At 38.7% G+C, this 14,963-nt stretch overlaps 1 protein-coding gene across 9 annotated transcripts in view; it reads right to left on the bottom strand.

Moving 5' to 3' along the window:
• The window catches only part of ESRRG (estrogen related receptor gamma), a 624,471-nt gene that overhangs the window by 443,914 nt on the left and 165,594 nt on the right, over positions 1 to 14,963 (bottom strand). The window contains exon 4 of one of the 9 annotated variants that reach the window (XM_053208859.1): positions 271 to 361. The exons of the other annotated variants lie outside the window; for them this stretch is intronic. The gene's annotated coding sequence lies outside the window, so the exon portion shown is untranslated. The remainder of the gene's footprint in view (positions 1 to 270; positions 362 to 14,963) is intronic. 9 annotated transcript variants of the gene reach the window in all.

The raw sequence follows: 14,963 nt of genomic DNA, 5'->3' as shown, positions 1-14,963 counted from the left end.
GTGAATAATCAAGAACTCGTCATTTACATCAGTCAGCTTATAATTAACAGTTCCCCCATCTTTAATAAAGTATATAGAATGATATGAAACAGATGAGGGATACCAAGTGGTATCGTAGGCTTAGATAAAGCCTAAGTCCAAATGATATCATCATCCTCTACTGGTCAGTCAAGAAGGAGGCAAAGAAGCAAATGGGGGAGGGAAGAGAGGAGTACAGAGTATTCAAGAAGGGAATGGGGAGAAGGAAGGAGGCATTTGCTCAATCAGTACCTATTTTCAGAATTTCCTTCAAGCTGGCTTGGACCAAGAGCCATCAATTATTTAAAAGATGTAACACGATGCTTCCTTTGTTGAGGCAAATCTGCAAGCAGACCCCAAGAGAAAATAAAAAATGAATTAGGCAGAATGTATTAGTCTGCTTGAAGAAAACAAAGATTTAGCTACTGGGACTAACTCTGTTTTAAAAATAGTTCAGTTTTGTCTGTTAAAATCCTCAAACCTTTTTTTTTTCTTTCCCTCTCTCCTACCTATTTATTTATTATTTTCTACAGTAGATCACACAAAAAGAGGAATGAATCCTTTCCTAAACTTTCCTTTCAGATTCAGCTTGATGTATTGTCTTCATTTAAATTACAAAGACACTAATCTGAAACACTGTTTACCAAGTAGCATTTTAAATGAAAGATACAAGAAATTGCATCACCCAATTTTTAAAATGACTTTAGACTCCGAACCTCATAAAAAACGGCCGACAGTGTTCTCTGTCTTTGCTGCTATATTTCAGTCCAGTGAATGAAATTCAATTAGTGAGCTTTGTACTTAGGACATTATGATTCTGATGGTTGGTCTGATCAAAACTGGTGTGCCAAGCCCTAGTTCTGTTTTTTTTGGCAGACCACAGCTAAGGAAAAAAAGAAACAAAAAACAATAGGGCAGGTTGGCATGAAGAAAGTTAGTTTTCAGAGCAACTGACTTTTCACCATCATTAAAAAATATGGGAGGAGGAGAGTTGTTCCCCAGAACAGTGCATTATTTACTAAGTAAATGGATTAACTTTTTGAGAAACCTCAGTACTTGAGTCTGTCATTATCAGTTTCAGTACTTTCCAAAAATAGCAACCTGCCTCAAACAAACCAGTAACAGACTATAACCAATGCATTACAGATTTAATTCATTTTTAGGTTCTGATCTGCCTCACCTTGTGTTCCAAACAGAAAGTACAGACTGGAATCTTGCTTTGGTCAATTTGGAGGGTTACAAAGGGCATCAGCGACAAGCACCTAATACGAAACCCTGAGCCTCTGCCGTGTAGACTCAGACCACACCATTAGCTCAAGAGGTGCTATGTCTTTAACACTTGAAAAATGCTAACACTTGAAAACAAAACCAAGCACAGTAAAACCACAGGGCTGAAGCCTAGTACATCACAGGCTGTGGTTCCCCATGGGGACCACTGCACTTTGATTCAAGAGTGCCACACCTGCATGGATCAAGCAGAACGGTAAAAATGAATCAAACTGATCATTGCATGGCCTGATTCTTTGAAAAAAAGGTAGACAAGGAATCGTGAAGATTTTAGAAGACTATACAGCCATTGGTCTATTAATAACAATTAATTCACCAATTGAGATCTGAGGATCTATTCGAATTTGAGTTGTTGTTTTTAAACATAGACTAGCTCACATCACTTCTTTGCTTCTCCACAGAGACTGATACCACCATCCAACTCACTGTACAGACAGAAACAAAGGAATCATCCTTGGCATCTCCTTGCTCTCATCACCATTATCCATTCCATCTCCAAATCCTTCCCTCTTTCGGGAAAACATTTACGGGAACGATCATATGAAATTCCAGAAGTGACATCCTACTTCTTGGTACACTCCTCGGAAACTTGCTCTAGAAGCTTTAAATTTTGCCCGAGAGTGACCCAGGATTCAGTACAGATGGGCAGCCTTGACATATTGTGACCTTGGAGCTATTTTTCTCCGACTCAAAAACTATACACCCCAATCTGTTGTTGGTATCAACATATCACGTTGACAGTTTTAAATTAAAAAAAAATTTTGGGAAGTGTTTATTTTAATTCAGTTAGTCAATATAGTGTTGTATTAGTTTCAGGTGTACAATATAGTGTGATTCAACAATTCCTCATATCACCCAGACAGTAATGGTTTTTTAAATGATAAAGAGTTCTGGGCACCTGGGTGGCTCAGTCCGTTGAATGTCTGACTCTTGATTTCAGCTCAGGTCATGATCCCAGGGTGGTGAGATCGAGCCCCAAGCCAGTCTCTGTGCTCAGCAAGGAATCTGCTTGGGATTCTCTCGCTCTCTCCCTCTGCCCCTCTCCCCTGCTTGCACGTGTGCATGCTCTCTCTCAAATAAATAAATAAATAAATAAATAAATAAATAAATAAATAAATAAATAAATTCTAAAGAGATAAAGAATCCATTCTGAAGTGAATCTTCCTTGGGTCGGATACAAAAGGGAAAAGGCACATTGACTACCTGCTCACAAATGGGCTGCGTCAGATGTGTCTCCTCAGAATTGATTCGTAAAATGTAGTGCTAGAGCGGCTTGTTCTAGCCTGTTAGAACCGACTCTGTGTATCTCTTCCCAGATCTACGTTGAGTGACTTCATGTTGGTAGCTTAAAATCAGCCATCATGGAGGTATCTGCACCATGGAAATCAGCAGACATTACAAATCAGGTGGGTTTTTTTCACCCTCCAGAGAGACGGATGACCCCATCACTGACAAGGACTTTAATTTGTTTCCTTCTTACCAAATGAAAAATACTAGAGAGTGTGCTGTATCAGCACCCATCTTTTCCTCCCCGTTTCCTCTTATGGTGGAGACCAGTCAGCAGTTCACCAAACTCATCTTCTCTTGTTCCTGCCACATGGCGAGACCACCAGCCGCCCCTGCAGTTAGGTGAGGTCATGTGACTGAGCCTTCCTCCATGCAAATAGAGCTGAAGTGACAGAAGCTTCCCTCCAGGTGGTCCATAAAACCCTCCCACACACAATATTCTGTAGCATTTCCCTTTTCACAGGCTTTTGCAGATGATGTGAGCAACCTTGGATGCTATTTATTAAAATCAGAGAGCAACAGGACAGAAGGAGTTCAGCCTTCAAGTCACCACATGAAAGAGACTCACCCCAATTAGGAACACCCACTGTGGATTTTAGGGGCTGATGTTTAAACCATTTAATATTTGGTGGTTTGTTTGACACACCGATCACCAATGCCATAACTAAACACTCTGTGTCTTCTTTCAACTGCTGTTTTTCCTCCTTCCAGCTGACACAATAAATCGGGGGATGAAGGCTGGTCAAGATTGAAAAGACAGAAATGGGAGACATGCTATGTTACTGATTTCTCACTTAGAGTTTTTATGTCACTTGACAGTTTTTGGTTCTCTGTGTTGTTCCTTTCAACTGTCATCAGCTAGAACGCTGTTATTCCATATGCTTGTGGTACCGTGGGCAGCTTATTCTTTTGCACTGTAGTGATGTCACCTAAATGAAATGTTGCAATTTAGAATCATTTCCATGCTGGAAATAGATGAAGAATTCAATCCATAGGCCCTACAACTTGTCAAGAAAATTATAAAGACAGTATTGATATTATACAATTAAAATGAGAGCTCTTAACATATTTAATTTCCCCCTGACCTGACTTTCTTCAGTCATTATGGGCAAAAAGTATTAATTCATTGTTTGCAAATAGCCTGGATTGCTTAATATATTCTAGAAGGAACTAAGACACCCCCTTGAGTGCACCTGCACATACATACATTCCAGCACATAGATTTTTCCGGCAAGGGCAAAAATAATAATGAAGGTAAAGATAAGCAACTGTTCCAAGTTGTTGACCATGTAGCCTCAGTATAGTAGCATTTTAAATGTATTTTTAGTGTATATATTTGTGTCTCAAGCCTTTCTCATTCAATCACACTCATGATATGAAGAAAGGGAGGGAGTGAAGTAGGGAAATAAAAAGATGGTTTAATCTCTCCGAATTATTTACTACATAAAGCTTCACATGTTTTCCTCCCTATAAACTTGTATAAGGAGTCTATTTGGGGGTGTTTGGGATTGTTGTGTTTTTAAAAATTTAACAATCATAGCTCTGAAGCTTAATCACTTGTATGTGTTACAAGACCAGATGGTTCAAGTGGGTGTTTGTTTACAAGCTCTTTGCATAAGGTTTTTAGCTGTTTTTTAGACCAAAGCTGAATATTTCAACGAACAAAGGAGGCAATGAGGAATTAATGAAAAAACGCTGGATTCATAGGTCCCTGGGCTGCCAGCCTTCACTCTGCCATCACTTCGTACACTTTTACAAGGATGTATTTAGGGCCCAAGAAACAATAACATATGCTTAATGTGCTTTGAGTTCTTTATGGAACTCTGACAGATTTGGGGGGAGAAAGGTGTCTACCATGAACGCAACGCTGTTCTGGAAGCTGTCGGTGAACCAGCTAGAAAAGAACCAGAGCACCCTGCCTTCCCAACGCCTTCGCCATCTTGGAGCTCTAGATTTTAATGTTTTCTGTTTCTCCTGGCTTCTTGAACTGTGCTATTTTGCCCAGCCACATGGACCTCCTGCTCCTTCCTTCTGAATGTGGATGAAAAAAAGAGAAAGCAAACGTTCTTAGGGACTCCTCTATTCTTTGTTTCCTGTCCATCCACCACACAGCCACTATCTGCACCCAAATAAAGGATGCACATTTATTTACTGCAAAGTAAGCCAAATAACACTGAAGGTTCCTTAAGGGAGAATGAAAGTTTTCATCAAAGCACACATTTTTATGGCTTTGTAAAGATGAGTGTGTATTTCTTGGTTTTCTGGATGAGGAAATCCCCTTCTCCTGGCTCACCACCTACTCTGGCACTTCCCTTCTTTCAATGGAAAGAAGGCAGGCAATGCTTGCTTCACTTCATTTTTAATAAGATTAATGATGATAAGCCAAGTTGGCACATCTAGTATTAATATCTTACATCATAAGCTGTCTATCATTTATGGGCTACCCAAACCAGTATCATTCTTGTCACCATCCAATCAGCTCCCAAAAATAAGAGATTTGAGGTGAAAAAGGCAGTACGTGAATATCTTAGCATCTCAATGAGCTTGCCTCTATCATATTCTATAACAAACTAGCAAGAAATTACAAGCTAACAAAAATGTGTTTGATTACTATCATTTCATGAATGTAATTCACCACTTTTATGAGTTTTGGGGTAAAAAAAAATTACTTTTTCATAATTCCTTTGGATTACCTCAGCAAAATGTGGTATCATTTGACCACATCTTTAGGATAAGGGATATGTTCCATTTATTGTTAATTCTACAGGGAGCCACGTGGTTTCTAGCCCACAGCTGGCGCGCCATAAAAGTATGGTGAATACGTGAAGGAATGAATTACTAGATAGGAGTATTCTCTTCCAACTCTAATGAACCCAAAGCTGAATTTAGCACATGCCATTAGCCTTTCCAAAGTGAAGTTAAAGCACCTTGACATACTAGCATATTCATGGTTTACGTGACTGTTTGCCTCCTGAAGGCAACTTTTCAAGAAAGAGTCGTTCCACTGCTTATAGCTTTTAACAAAGGAGAGTTATCTGGTGAAATTCAAACAGACTTGATATACTGACTTGATTTTCAACAAAAGAAATCACACTTAGAACATATACTTGTCCATGGACAACGTGGCCACCACAGAGTAGTTGTTATGGATTGAATGTTTGTGCCCTCCCCAGATTCTTAGGTTGAATCATAATGCACAACGTTATGGTAGTTTGGAAGTGGGGGCTTTGGGAGGTGATTTGTCATGAGGGTTAACCCATCCTGGTGGGCTTGGGTCCCTTCCAAGACAGGCCCAAGAGAGACCACTTGTCCCTCCTGCTCTGTGCGGTTATAGCAAAAAGAAAGCTTATCTAGGAAGGAGACCTCACCAGACAGCCACTCTACTGGCAACATGACCTTGGAATCCCCACCCTCCAAAGCTGTGAGAAATCAGTTTCTGTTATGTATAAGCTACCCACTTTATGGTATTTTGTTATAGCCGCCCAAATGCTGCTTGTTAAACAAGTTAAAACTTGTTCCACGAAAGACTAAACGACAACCAGCTTCATATCAAGATAAAGACCCAGCGTGAACGTGGGTTACACCAAACTTGATGCCTGATTTGCTAACTACCCTTCCATTATTGTGAACAATGACTATTTATTTGTACGTGTGACATAAAATTAGTGGTCATGTGAAACAAGAAAGTGTAAAATCAAGATGTGATTTCCTCTAAGCATATCCCTCTAACAAACACGGGGGAAATCTCACGAGGTCTTGGCACACATAGATCTCCTTATCTGCAGACCCAAGGAGAGTAGAAACACCAGCAGTAGCCATGAAATATCACTCGTAGTCACTATTTATGTTTTATATACTGTCAGCAGCATGGTCATTTAGCATCAGACACCGTTACCCAGGCACTTAGATGATGCAGCAAGTGTCAATACTGATGTTACTATTTATAGCCCGATAAACTACACTTTGAACAATATTAGTAATGTTAAGCTTAGGCAGCACTCCTAGTATTAATGCCTTAATACAGATATATTGCTATAAGCATAGTTTACAGCATGGAACATAAACACAAATCCAGTGATAATAATAAATCACTTTCTTGACTGCTTAAAAACATACTGCCAAAATGGGCTTTATGCATTACACAATGGAGCAGAAGGCAGCGATATATATTTAAATTTTCCATTTTTAAGCTGTCACTCAAAAACTTTTCATACTTTTTTTAGCTATTGATCTTACTGGCTTGTGATAAGACTTCAACTGCTTGGTTGGGCTGTTTTTAGCTTCTGCTTCTTATTAAAAGAGCTAAATCAGGAATCATAAAATGCTACTAATTTAGTATTTTTCAATAGAAATGAAAGATAAAAACAGCACCAAAATAGTGTAACTCTCATCTTGTATTGCCCTAGAATCCCACATTTAATTACCATGTGGGGTGGTGTAATAATGGGTATAATGAAGCCATGTATCACTCACTATATTTCCCAGGTATGTACGTGTGTGTGTGTGTGTGTGTGTGTGTGTGTGTATACACCTAGGAATAAAAGCTTACATTAAACATGCTAAATTATTATAGGTTTTTCTGACACTTCCCATTAAATACTTTGTAAGAAATATATATGTGTGTGTGTATACACACACACACACACACACACACACACATAATCATTCTGCTTGTGTATATATAGAGAGAGAGATTCCACAATTTTATTTTTCCTCTCTTTTTCTTTCACTTGCAAAGAAACATCCATCCTCAATGTTTTGGCCGCTCTTCACCTTACAATATTGCATTGCATTCTGCATCAAAGCAATCAAAATATCAGCAACAAAACAGCTAGGGCAATTGAGTAATTATCTGCTCAACCAACTCATGCACCCCCTCCCACACGCACACACTATTTGGGCTTTGAGTGGCAAATTATATACCACAATCAGAAAGTTTCGAGATGCTGGCTTTGGACTCCGAACCTTGTTCTCTCAAACCCGTGTCTGCTTTCACATGAGACTTTCGGTGAGCTCTTCAGCAAATTGTGATTTGTTTGCCCCCTCAGTGCTGGCCCCAAGGTTCAAGACTCAGTGGGGAAGAGACAGTGGCCCTCGTAGCTAATTGCCCATATTTCACAAAAGGCTGCATGGAAAGGGGGAAGCCACAGCCTCCAACGCCGGGATCCATCATAAACTTTGCCATGATGAATGAGTTGTGTGGTCATGGTCGGGGATCTGAGTGTGGTCCTGAATCTTCCCCGCTCAGGTCAAAGCCCTGGATTTGTTCTTACTCCCCATGGTGCCTTCCTCTGATGTCCTCGCCAGAAAGGGTGGTGGTAACAACCGTCGCACAACCACGCAATTTATTCTCAGCAGCAACCACAGCTGGAATTTTGGTTAAGTGTCATTATACCACCTTCTGAGAGGATCCTGAGAGCTGTGTGAAATAGCAAAATTGGCTTAAAAGGGAAGGTTTCTTTTAGTGTATCTAGAAATATCATTCTTCTACAAATACTTCTTGTTTGCTCAACAACGCCTGTTGTCGATCATTTTCAACTTCCCGCAGCGTTTCAAACAGAGCCCCAGATCTTTCCTAGCGCTGCTTCAGTGCCAGGCTATCAGCACGTGGACACCACCAAGAGCCATCAATTTTGCACAGAGCTCATCGTTTCATTTCTGCACCCCTCATTTCCACCGATGCTACGCCTTCTCTGAACACTGCCTTGCAATCACACTGGGCCGCTTGGGTCTGTGTACAATCTGCATATGTATATGTATGTGGGAGTGTGCACACCCAACCAGAGAGGCGCATTTCCATTTCTCCTCCACATAAATATAGTGATGAATTGGCCGCTTAGAGCTTTTCTGACAGCAAGGCGAAATGGTAGCTACAGTGACCAGGGATGTCCTGGTTCCTCCTTGCAGAAAGGTATTCAGCGCACGTAATAATTATCCATCCATCTCGTTCACACTAAAGGCATGGCAATGTAATTTTAGCCTTATAATCAAGACCATATGACAAAAACCAAGGCCATTAGGGACCAATTTCGAGTATTCTCTGCAAGACAATGATTTTCCAACTGCACTTACATATGCTGAATAGTTACCTCTGCACGACCGCACCTGCTCTCATTTATGTAACCCCTCTGTTTTCCAAAGCCTCTCTTAGTAATGCGATAGAGAGAAGTTTGAAAGGCTTGCTGGCTTTTTTTTCCCCCTTCATTATTTTTTTTTTCATTTCCCAAAGCATAGTAGGAAAATGCTGAGGGTTAAATTTCTGCTCGTGCCAATGCCCATATTTGAGAATTTGCTTTGCTCTCTCTTTCTTCTTTCCTTTCCCCTCTGCCCTGGCTCCCTCATCCTCCCTCTCGGCCCTGCTCGCTTTCCTTTGAACTGAAGCATGACCTTCCAGGCCCATAATAACTTTACATGTACTTTTGACCTCTGTACACCTCAGGTTCAGTGACATAATAATGTTGACTCTGAAAGGATGTGATGTCATCATAAATCCAAGAGCTGTATGAGCAAAGGCTCATAGAAGGAATGTCAAATTTATTTTAAAATAATATAAAATGTAGTTCAAATGTTCTTTCAAGTCTCATTTTAAAATGTTTAGAGAGAGAAATGAGTTCACCCCCTTTTTACAGTTGCAAATAGAAACAACAATAATGTGGTCCATCATTAATGATGGACAAATTTGGGGGGTAGTGGGGAAAAATCCTATGACCATGAAGAGGAAAAACATTGAAAAGCTTATGCAAAATGAATAACATCCCTGACACTACATTTCACTGCCATTACTTTGGATTCTTTACAGACCCCATGCTCAACCCTATGTTCTAATCACTAAAGGGAAGAGAAATTATCTCTAAACATCAATTAATTGTCATCTTGGTTCTTTAGCTTATGAGTAAGATGGCATCATAATATCTCCTCTGTGGACATTCTTCTAAAATTATGAGATAATGAACTTGTTAATAGGTGAGCTCCATCACTATTTTTACATTGCAAGATGCACGGATTCAAAATATACCATAAGTAATAACTCAGTATATTAACATTATTTGAAGAATACAGATCCTCTTGATTGAAGAAATAATCGCACATGGCAGGTGGCCATTTTCAGGAAAGTTCTGTGGAGACACTCAACAAGACATCTCTATCCCTGCACTAAAGTCATCAAAACCAAGCTCAACTGTTTCATTCTTTGTGTGGAAATATCATTGTTATTCCTATTTCTTGCTGCTTAATTTAACATGATGAATCTTGGCCTATTCTAAGAAGAGCAGAATGTAGTATGCATTTATCAACATAATTCACTTATGAGTTCTTAATTACTTGATCAAGGCATATATAAATATATATAAATAGGGGACCTATAATACAGAGTCAATGATCATGACCTGAGCGTTCCACCAGTTGAACGATATTTTGATTACCTAATCAGGTTCTGAACGTCTATACAATGCCTGTCTGAGAACATCAAAGATGTCATATATAAACGGATACGGTTCGTGTTAATATGTGTGCGGTTTCCTCAATTAAGGTACTTGCCAGCTGACAGGCAGAGGAGAAAGTTATGACATCTCAGTAGTGATCTTGCCTGAGCATGTGTGAACTTAGCTGTTCATCTGATTGTCACCTCATTGGAATTATTTGCATTGGCAACAACATATGGAGTTGGCTTTATCTTAAATCTGAATCTCCTAAAATGTCTTCAAGAAATATTGCCCTGTGGTGCTGCACTGGAAATAAAGCCATTGCACACAAAGAAGCCAGCTCATCCCATACTTGACAATACAGTTACGGACAACAGCAATGGCCAAGTCTTTCAGAGGGGATCATAAAATCTTGGAAGCTAACAGAAGTTGGTGGGAACAATTCCTGTGTCACTCATGTGCCACTCATCTATCTGTCAAAAGCTTTCAATCAAGTCATAAACAATACCAAAAATTTATTTACATAAGAAAAAAACCCAACAAAATAAAGAAAAACAACAAAACCCTAGTATTCTACAATCTTAAAATTATACTTTTAATCCTAAAGGTGATAAAGCTTTCAAGATTATAAGGACACATTATGAAAAGCACCATATCACCGTGATGCCAAAAGTATTGAGCAATGGATGAAATCGATGTCAAAGAAGCTAGACGTGGAAAAATCTCAACTAGATTCCTACCCTTCTTTGCCGAACTTTGGGGATACCACTTTCTTTTTGCTCTCTTCCCCACCGGTTACTTCTTCCCAGCTTCCTCTGTTGATTATTCCCCACTTTTCCATCCTGTAATTCTTCAAGAGGCTAAGCCTGTGGACCTCTCTTTCTTTATCTTCTACACTCATTCCCTATGTGGTCACAGCTAGACTCCACAGTTTCAAATAACATATACCTGCTGACAAATCCCAAATCCCAAATTTCTTTCTTTCTTTCTTTCTTTCTTTCTTTCTTTCTTTCTTTCTTTCTTTCTTTCTTTCCTTCCTTCCTTCCTTCCTTCCTTCCTTCCTTCCTTCCTTCCTTCCTTCCTTCCTTTCTCAATCCCAAATCTATAATTTAGCCAAGACGTCTCCTCCGAACTCCAGACTCATTTCTCCATCTTCCAACTCAGGAGAATTCATTTGGATGTCTACTCTGCATCTTGAAATTAAGATTTTCAAAATGACTCCTGATTAACAGTACTGCTCAAGTAAATCTACACTTCCACAATAGTTTTCCTCTTCTGGTTGTTCAGACCAAAAACCTGAGAAACATCCTTGTCTCTTCCTTTCTCTCACCTCACTCATCACAATCCGTACAGTTCTTCCTTCAAACTATATCTAGAACCTGATGACCTCTCACTGTCTCATCCTTACCACCTGATCATGCATGCCATCACCTCCCTCCTATGCCATTACAACGACACCCTAACCGGTCTCCCTATTTCTTTATTGGCCCTCTTCAATGTATTCTCTTTGGAGAAGCCAGATTGATACTATCTCCTTTTTTTTTTAAACTGAAGTATTAACTTTCTAATTAATAAGTGCCTAAATAAAAATACAGATATTAAGAATACAAACTGATGAGTTTTGACAAGCATATACCTCCTTAAAATCACCTCAGTCAAGTTACAGAACATTTCTATCACTCCATAAAATTCTCCTCATGCCCCTTTCCAGCCAATTATCTCCCACACAAAGGCAACTAATGTTCTAATTTCCACGATCAAAGCTTAGTTTTCCCTGTTTCTGAAGTTCACATGAATGGAACATATATTATGTACATTCTTGTGCCTGGTTTCCTTTTGTATAGCATAATATTTATGAGACTCACCTATGTTATTCAGTGTACTAGTGGTCTATACCATTTTACCGATGAGTAGTATTCCATTATATAAATATGCCGTAATTTATTCATTTTTTATTGATGGGCATTTGGAATTGTTTCCAATTTTTAGCTGTTATGAACAAAAATACTATGAGGATTCTGTGCAAGACTTTTTCTGTTTTCACTGTTCTTGGGTAAATACCTGAGTATAGACTTGCTGGGTCATAGAGTAGATATTTTTAATTTCGTAGAAACTACCCGTTTTCCAAGGTGGTTGTTCTATTTTATGCATCCACCAGCAGTGAAGGAAAGCTCTGATTGCTTTACATACAAGCATTTGGTTGTTGTTAGTAGGATATTGTTTGCTTGCTTTAATTTTTGCCATTCCAGTGGATATGAAATGGTATCTCATTGTGGGTATAATTTGCCTTTCTCTGGCAACTAATGATTGTGAACACATTTTATGTGCTTGTTAACCATTTGTCTATCTTTTGACGTGTCTTTTCAAGCCTTCTGCTCATTTTTAAAGAGTGACTTGTTTAAAAACCATACGATCTTGAAACTCCTCCGCTCAGAGCAGTCCAAGTGAGCCTGTCAGCTCACTTAGTAAAAGCCATCGTCTTTACAACATCCACGAAGAGGCACCACGACTGCCACCAAGGAACTCCACGATCTCATCTCAACCACTGCTCCGTCTGCTCGAGCCGCTGCAGCCTTTGTGCTCAACAACCAAGCAGGAGCCATTCCAGAACTTCCTCACTGCTGCCTCTCTAGGAACTTTCCCATTCAGTGTTTCCACTTGCCTGTTTAGTGCCTTTTGGAATAGTCTGCATGAAACAGCAACCACATCTTCAGCATTCTCTATCCCCTTCACCACTTCCAGTTTTTCCAGACTATTTAGCATCAAGATTTGATTGTTTTCAAACTTTTTGAAACTTACTTTGCTCCTTCCCTTTCTTCCTCCCCCCCTCTCTTCTCTCTCTCTCTTCTCTCTCTTTCTACTGTCTATTGTTTACTCCTTCTCTTCTTCCTTCCCCCCTCCCTTCTCTCTCTCTCTCTCTCTCTCTCTCTCTCTCTCTCTCTCTCTCTTTATATTGTCTACTGTTTATCTCCCTCTACTAAAAATGTTATCTCTGTGAGAACAGGAAATCTGTGTTTGCTGCTATATCCCCATTCATTCCACAAATATGTTGTTTCTTACCATTACTCCCAGATTCTACAACAAATTTTTAACTGTCTAAAATACTTTTTTTTTAAAGATTGCATACCTGGACGGTCTGTAAACTTAAACGCATGACTTCTAGTCTTCCACTATACAGTATTTCTCCTTAAAATGTGCAAATACATCTATTTAAAAGGAAAAATCCCTTACAACTCTGTTTCCAAAAACAAAGCTAAAATCCATGACATGTTTTTTTTGTTGTTGTTTGAAATGAAACTAAGTAAACATACTAACCAAAATTGCTAGAACAAAGTGAAAGATTATATATATTTATACACACACATGTATAGAGATTCTATTAAAAAATAATAATCTAGATAAATAAACTAATTTTCCTGAGTGCTTACCATATACTGGGAACTATTAATCCTCACAAGAATCCCATGAGAGACTATTCCCTCTTTCCAGATTAGGGAATGGAGGCTTAGAGTGTTTAAGGAACTTATTACATTTATAAAGCTAGTCAATCCCAGAGCCAAGATTTAAACTGTATAAGTGTATCGGTTTGCCTAGGTTTTATAGATACATACACGTGTGTGTAAAACTTTAATTTGAATTAGAAATAAAACATTAAAGAAAGAAGTCTAGAAAATAAAAACATAAAACATAACAATTGTACTCCCTTGGAGGTTTTAAAATGTAATATTCATATGCTTTTATAAAATTATCATAATATACAAATTTTTATAGTTTTTAAATTTTGCTTTTATAATAGTTAATATGAAAAGAATTTGTGCATCACATATGTAAATTATGAAACATAACAATCCAATGAGCTCTCATGAACCTATGATCCAGCTTGAGTAAAGAGCGTGATCAGACCCGTGACAGCTGTCCATGGACCTCTCTTCACCACATCCAAATCCATTCCTCACCAGAAGACACTATCTTGAATTCTGTATGTATCATTCCTTTGGGTTTTTTTAGAATGCTTACTACAAGACCATGCCCCTAGGTAATGTCTTGTTTGGATTATTCCTATGTGATTTTTCTTGGTTTTTTTTTTAAGTTTTTTTTTTCTTTTTGTAGAGAAAGAGACAGCACACGTGAGCAGGAGAGGAGCAGAGAGAGAGAGAGAGGGAAAGAGAATCCCAAGCAGACTCTGCACTGTCAGCTTGGAGCCCGATGTGAGGCTCTAACTCACAAACCGTGAGATCATGACCTGAGCCAAAATCAAGAGTCAGATGCTCAACTAACAGCCACCCAGGCACCCCACCCCTGTGATCTTTCAAGATGGTATCATGCTGCCTGTAGTCCTTTCTGGTTGTTTTTTGTTTCCTCATTAAATGTTATGCTTCTAAGATTCATCTACGTTGATGCAGAGCTGTGGTTCATTGATTTCACTGCTCTATTGTATTCCACTTTATGAACATACCAAAGTTATTTGTCCAGCCTTCTGTTGACTTCTATAGACATAAGGACATATTGTAAAACTACTGTGAGACAATACATTATTTACACAAGGATAGACAAACTCATCAATGGAAATAAACAGCTTAGAAACAGGACCACACCAGATGGTAAAACTTGGTATCTAACAAAAGTAAGTTACAGATCTGTGTGGAAAGGATGAACTTATTCAGAAATGCAATTGAGATAATTGATTATCATTTAAAGAAATCCTACCTTATACTCTACACAGCGGCAAATTCCAAATGGATTAAAAACTGTGAAAAGCAAAGCTCTAAAACTTGAAGAGGACAATACAAGAGAATATCTTTATGACCTTCAGTTAGGAAGAAGAACATTATTTTTGATAACAGAGACAGTGCCAATCATAAAAGAAAGGATTGGTAAATTCTATCCAACTAAACGTAAGAAAATCTTTTCACTAAAGGATACTATAAAGAAAATAAATGGAGGGACACC

Source organism: Acinonyx jubatus, chromosome E4, assembly GCF_027475565.1.
Source record: "Acinonyx jubatus isolate Ajub_Pintada_27869175 chromosome E4, VMU_Ajub_asm_v1.0, whole genome shotgun sequence".
Lineage (NCBI taxonomy): Eukaryota > Metazoa > Chordata > Mammalia > Carnivora > Felidae > Acinonyx > Acinonyx jubatus.
Note: the sequence above shows the minus strand (reverse complement) of the source record. Positions and strands in the feature narration are given on the sequence as shown.